The 6,592-nt window shown below is 40.9% G+C and overlaps 2 long non-coding RNA genes across 2 annotated transcripts; one reads left to right on the top strand and one right to left on the bottom strand.

Moving 5' to 3' along the window:
* Positions 1 to 4,409: 4,409 nt before the first annotated feature.
* Positions 4,410 to 5,915, top strand: LOC116713569 (uncharacterized). The gene is made up of 2 exons (XR_004337893.1): positions 4,410 to 4,460; positions 5,789 to 5,915. It is a non-coding gene; the product is annotated as an uncharacterized LOC116713569 (long non-coding RNA).
* On the bottom strand, positions 5,743 to 6,320 carry LOC116713568 (uncharacterized). The gene is made up of 2 exons (XR_004337892.1): positions 5,998 to 6,320; positions 5,743 to 5,914 (listed from the first exon to the last, which is right to left on the bottom strand). It is a non-coding gene; the product is annotated as an uncharacterized LOC116713568 (long non-coding RNA).
* Positions 6,321 to 6,592: the final 272 nt, after the last annotated feature.

Raw genomic sequence — 6,592 nt, 5'->3', positions numbered from 1 at the left:
GAGTTGGATGCAGGCATGCATAACAAATCACATTTTATTTTAAATACATTTACATTTTTCAAGAGTACATTGCCAATATGTACTTGTACAGAATTGTACAAATTGTCAATGCATTCAAAATTTGCAGACAACATGCTTATGAAAATTAGTACAATGAAACAATAGGTACACTTTAGAGGAAATGTGAAAAATATTTAACCAAGGACAGAGTATTGTTTTAATTTAATATCACAGTATTCCAGTATTATTGCAAACATACTGACATTTCTCCTTCCTAAGAACAGTGAGGATCAACGGCAGAACATTCCCATTCACTGCACTTTACAGAAACCTACAAAAAAAGAACACTTGTATTTTAAAGAGTACAGACAAATGGCAAAGAAAAAAGTCTGACTTACAATTTTAAGACGTAGCGGACTCGCTATGCATGTGACATCATCGGAACCGATGATGATTGGGACCGGATGCCTGGGGTGGGGAAACATTTCTAGGTTACTTCTTTACCTGTTTATGTTAGAAGTAGAAAAAATAGTCAGCAATATCATAGAATCAGTTGATGTTGAGGCATCAACTATGAAGCTGTTTTCAGTGAGGTCTTAAGGGAGACAATCTACCATAAAATCTTTCCATCCATGATCTGAACACATTGATCCCTGCAGGGTGGTGAGGGGGGCCGGTGGGGCCCAGCTCCAGCTGTCATCAGACGAGAGGCGGGGTTCACCCTGGACAGGTCACCAGTCCATCGCAGGCACTGAAAGCTAACAATGAATAAAATGTATGAAAGAGAAATGATAAATTAACAAGGAGAATAAATTATGTCCAATTATTTTAAAATCAAATCATGTTTACTAATTGCAGTGATTTATAATTGCTGACATCAGAGACTCAGAACCTGGTTTTAGAGGAAGAATTGAGCTGAATCAGAAAAACTGAAGTATATTTTGAGGTTGTCAATAACATTCCTCTGTGGGATCCAAAAGTCAAGATTCTGAGAGTAGCGTTGTTGTCTTGTAATAGGAAGGGCGTAGGTTCGATTTCATCTTCCTCTTGCCACGTGTCAACGTGCTTTGGCACCACTGTTTGTATATGTTGGGCCTCCCAGCTGTGGTGTTTATCTGTATATGGCAGCCTGAGTCTGTTGAATGTGTAGGTCACTCATAGCACAAAGGCTTCAGCCTGGATGTATTATTGAGTTTTAAATATATAACATGTTTTCAGACTCTACACTGGTTTCCAAAATATAAACTCTCCAGCTTTTATTTAGCAGCTGAACCAAAATCTGCAAAATAAAAATCCAACTGTTTTGTCAGTTGATCCGAATTTCCGAACGCGGCTCCCCGCATCTCAGACCACGGCTCCGACCTTTATTTCAAATAAAAAAAACCCTACTGTATTGTTTTTACCTCTAAAATATATATTTCTCAAATATCAATTGTTACAGCTAATCGTGGATCCATTTAAGTAAATTTAAAGCAAGTACACTCTGCGGTCGGAGTCCCGTTCGGGGCATTTCCGACCGCACTTCCGAACGGGACTCCGACCGCAGAGTGTACTTGCTTTAAATTTACTTAAATGGATCCACGATTAGCTGTAACAATTGATATTTGAGAAATATATATTTTAGAGGTAAAAACAATACAGTAGTTGTTTTGTTTTTTTTTAAATAAATGTTAATAAAATATTGTCACATGGACATCCAGGTTGTTGAATTGTACTTAAAAGTATGTATGTGTATATATGTACACACACACACACGCCCACACACAGGTGTATGGGTGTGTGTGCGTGTGTGTGTGGCCCGGTTCTCCTTCAGAACCAAGCTGCTGGCTTCATGGAGCTGTGGTTCTGGTTTCCTCCTGATCAGAACCAACAAACTCTGACAGCAGATTTCTACAAACTCTCTTAAAGCTGCAGCTTCTCAGTGGGAGGAGAATGGTTCAGGCTTCCTGATTGGACACAGAGACAGCAATCAGCCAATCAGAGGAGCAGCAGCTTGCTGTGTTCCTGCGTTTGTGTTGGTGTGAAGATGAGTGTTGTTGCTGTGTCCATGTCTCCAGGAAGTCCAGCTGGACTCCAGCCGTCCAACATGTCTAGAGACAGTGGTCCTCATCCATCAAACTGTGGCAGCAGCAGATCTGATCTCAGATCTGTTTGCTCTCTCAGCTCAACAGGAAACAACTGATCGGGTTCATCCTGGTCACAGCTCTGAGATCAGTCTGACTGCAGCCTGGAAACCATCTACTGGATGTGCTGCGTCACTGACTGCTGCTGGAGAGAGGCTGGAAACACTCACTGATCTGCTCTCTCCTTCCTTCTTCTCTCTGCAGGTTCTGATCTCTGTGAAGTAGAGAATGGTCTCAGTGTCCTGCTGATCCTCAGAGGTTGAAGCTGCAGCAGTTTGAGTCTAAAGAGACTCTGACTGGATCATGATGATGACCTCTGACCTCCAAGGTTTTCCTCCCGTTTATTTTCTCGTGTCTGTCATTTATTGTTTGTCTCTTTGGATCAATAAAGATCCAATTCAAACTGGGCTCCATTTAGAGGCTTCGTGGAGTTTTGATCTGAACTGGATTCAACTGGAAAGTTGATCTTTTTTCTCTCTGATTCATTTTCATCCTGGAACCAGAAATGGTCTGAGAATGGAAACATGGGAATCATTTTCAGTTCAGCTTTGAAGCCATGAAAGACACTTCAAACCTCTTTTCTCTGCTGCTTCGTCCTTCTGCTGACATGAAAATGTTCCTCAAAGCTCCACAGATAAAAAGATGCTTCACTGGAAACTGCAGCGAAACTTCAGCTTCCATCAGAGAAACCAGTTTAACCAGTTTAGAACTGGATGTCCTACAGAAACTCTGATCTTAGAGCAGTTTTCAGAAACATGTGGAACCTGGAAAATAAAGATTTTATATATTTTATGTTCATTGTAAAAGCTAAATCTTGAAGTTTTACGTCATCATTGATTCTCAGCTTTAATTTCTCTCAGTTTGTTTTGGTTTTTACTTTTTTAACTCCATATTTCATGTTTTGAGTTTTCTAGAGAACTTCGGGCTCTTTACTGTGATTTTACTGATTTATTCAAACCTCAGAGAATCACTGGGATAATGTGCTGATTGGTTCATGTTTGATTTTCATAATTCTTCTAATGTAATGTGGGTTGCTGGGTGTTTAACGACCAAATAAAGTTTTTAAAAAATCTTTGTGTATTTTTTATGCAGCTGATTGTGTACACATATAATAAATAAACTTGTCTTGTACATTCTGCGTCTTCTTCTCACACTTTTTGCCTGAGAGGAGAGTCTCTCCCTCAACCTAGGTACCCTTAGTTTAAACTTTAAGGTTTAAAGAGCTGTTGCTCTTTTTGCTTCAGCTATTAAATATTCCTTTTCTTTCCTTCTTTCTGTGCAACCATGAAAGCTGTGATCCCACCCGGCCCGGCTCAGTTGTTACCTGGTACCAGGAGGAGTTGGTTCTGTCAAGAAAACTGGCATAAGGGTATGAGATCTTTCCAGGCACACGCAGAAAAAGATGCATAATGGCTTGGAAGAAATAAAGTAATCCTGTAGTTTGATTAAAAGTTAATTAAGTTGAATAAGTCTGAATAATATGAGTATAAGTAATCACTCAATAACTTTCTGCAAAGAATCTCGGATTAATGATCTGTAATGATTTAACTATGTAATGATTATGTTAATGATTAACAATAAGACAAAAGATGTGATTTATTGTCAATGAATATGAAGTTGTAATCATTTGAAATCAATTCAAATAGGATGAATGTGTTTAATGAGTTATAATAAATAATAGTGAGTTATAGGAAAAGAGAGGAATGCAGTACAGCCCTGAAACAGGAAATGTCGCAAGCAGTTCTGAACAGATGGCCGAAGCGCACAGGATGGGTGGTGCGGTGAGTTTGGCTGAGGCAACGGAAAAAGAGGAAGTACGGGAACTTCCACTATGGTCAGCAAAAACAGGTTGGGAAATGTAGGGACTTTTTCATGAGAGACAGCAGATGTGAAGCAAGTCACGTAGACCAAACCTCCCCATACACACACATGGTGGAGAGAGGCATAAAAAGGGGCTGAAAAGAGGAACCAGTTGTTCCCAGTCCGGCGGCGCAGAAGGAGAGACAACTCAAAGAGGAGCAGATTGAGCTACGGACCGCACTTCAGAACCACGGGGAAGCTCGGACTTCACACCGCTAAGAAAGGACTGGGTCCCATCGCCCTATCTCTGGTTCTTTATTCGACTGTTGGTCTCGTCTCAACCCAGCAATTTCAAACTCTGCAACAAGACTTGGAGGAAGGACAAAGGTCCCTCAGGGATAAAGAAAGGGGTTTTGCAAAAGGATTCAGACCCTTTCTGCTTCGCTTCCTTCCTGAGGAGGGTTTTTCCACACCAGGCAAAGACCTCAACCAAGGACGCAAGAAATTCCTGTTGCCAAAAGATCCACCATCTTCTGGGTATGAGTTGAATCTGCTCATTGAAATTCCATTTCAGAAGTGCGACTTAAAAGTTAAGGGAAAGGAGATAGGGTAGTATGATTGTACATGTAAATCTTATTACACTGTTTTGAACTATTTACAATTGATTAGTGATTTGTATGTCGCATATCCCTGCTTAAGCTTGCTTAATAAATTTATACTATAAAATTCTAATGAGGTTGGTGGACATTGGAATTAATAGAGTCATTTAATCTTTGTCCAGTTCTTTTAATCAAGGTAAAACTAGTGTACATGATTCCAGTAAATAGGAGGCTTCATAATTTCCTTTGGTGAGAGTAAATAATGACCCTGGGACTTACATCTAAGTCACTAAACATAATCTAGCCGGTTCCAAGTGCAAGTTATGATTTAGAAAGTGGGCTACCGTTAACGGAAGTGGTTATTGGAATTATGCAGCTGCGAGGGCTACTCAGCTGATTGTTTCTTAACTGTAAAGGGTCATAACTTCTGGATTGGAGGTAGTTAGAGCTAGACGAATCACTTTCGCCACCAGTTTAAATAGATTATCTCTTATAGAGTACTTTTAGGGTAATACCCAGGTCTCAGAGATTTTCCGGACCTGTTAGACGGAGAACTGGTCAGTAGGCAGCCCTGTGAAGTTGTGATGAGAGGGCGGGGCTGACTATTGCAGGATAACCTTCAGTTCTGATGCACCATACATCTGAAATAAAGTTGCTTGTCGCAGCCTTTCGTTCCAAAAAAGCAAAAAATAAAAACTCCAATAAAGGCTGTGGGTGGTAACAGGCGGTTTGGGATTTGTACGCACTTTGACTCGATTCATTTATTGCAAAAGTAGAAATAAAGGTCTTGTAACTTAGTTGAAATGAAAAATAATCTCAATTTAATGTTTGAAGGTGTAAACAAGTGTTCAAAAAAAAAAAATCATTCTACCAAACCTCCCGTCCACACCAGACATCCACCAAACAATCCACCCAGCACCCGGTGTGTTCTTAATTAATTACTTAAATTGGTGGGAGGGTCTAACAATTAACAACGTAAATTAAACAATTCCAAATATAAAAATTAATGACAAATTTTGATTCTAAATTAACTTAAATATATTCCAACTACCCAAAGAACAAAACAAAATTGGTAGAAATGATAAACTACAAAACCTTAGCATAAATGGCCACGACAGTTGCTCCTAAAGTCATCAGTTGGACCTGTCTGGTTCTTCATCTGGTCTCTGTCATGTTGTTTTGAACTCTCCGAACCCACATGCAAAGACTCTCTCAGGAGATCAGATTAAAGATTTATTTACAAAAGACAATTGGTGTGTAATGCAGGAGCGTCTGATCAGGAGCGGACCGGTGTGATCGAACAGCTGGTAGGTGGGCGTAACTCGTCAGGGAGCTCAGCGGATGGAACTGCAAATCCCGTACTTCGCATGGAGTGTCCAGACAACAGGGAGCCTAGGAATCACAGAAAGGTACAGGACAGGTAAGCGTGCGAAACAGACTGGATATCTTTCTAGAGATCTCAGGACCAGATGTACCACAAAGGCGACAACACTCTGGCGACGAAGTGCCGGGAACCCGCTCCTAATATGCTCCCGCTGATGATCCACAGGTGTGCCGAAACACACCTGTGGAGAGGGTGTGTGAATACGCGGGCGAGCTCTCGAACGCCACCTAGAAGGAAACCAGAGGAACTGCTGAAGCCGCAGATCCTGACAGTCTCTGGTTGTTCAAGCACGATGAAGAAGTTCCAATAGGTTCCAAATCTCATTATTTCTCAAGCAAATGATGCTGAGGGGTGCTGGTCAGGTCCTGAAACTGTTAAACGGACCTGGGTGGAGCACAGAATGGAAAATTGGTGAAGTACAAAAAGAAGTGCTCATTTGACCAAACTTGATTCGTATTCTCCCTCCAACCCTCTGCAGGTCCCCGCCATGTTTGGTGGTCCTAGCCCATTCCTTTCATGTAGCTGCCATAGACTCCCGTTCATTTTTCGACCTAGTCAAAGTCTGGCTAGGAACGTCTTATCGCGCTGGGACTTAACCCTAACTTCAGTGGCCTCTTACCTCAACCAGGTTTCACTACATTTTGATTTGCTTTTTTAGCTCAATCTTTTAAATAAATCAGCTGAGC

Source organism: Xiphophorus hellerii, chromosome 22, assembly GCF_003331165.1.
Source record: "Xiphophorus hellerii strain 12219 chromosome 22, Xiphophorus_hellerii-4.1, whole genome shotgun sequence".
Lineage (NCBI taxonomy): Eukaryota > Metazoa > Chordata > Actinopteri > Cyprinodontiformes > Poeciliidae > Xiphophorus > Xiphophorus hellerii.
This window is presented reverse-complemented; position numbering and strand designations above follow the sequence as displayed.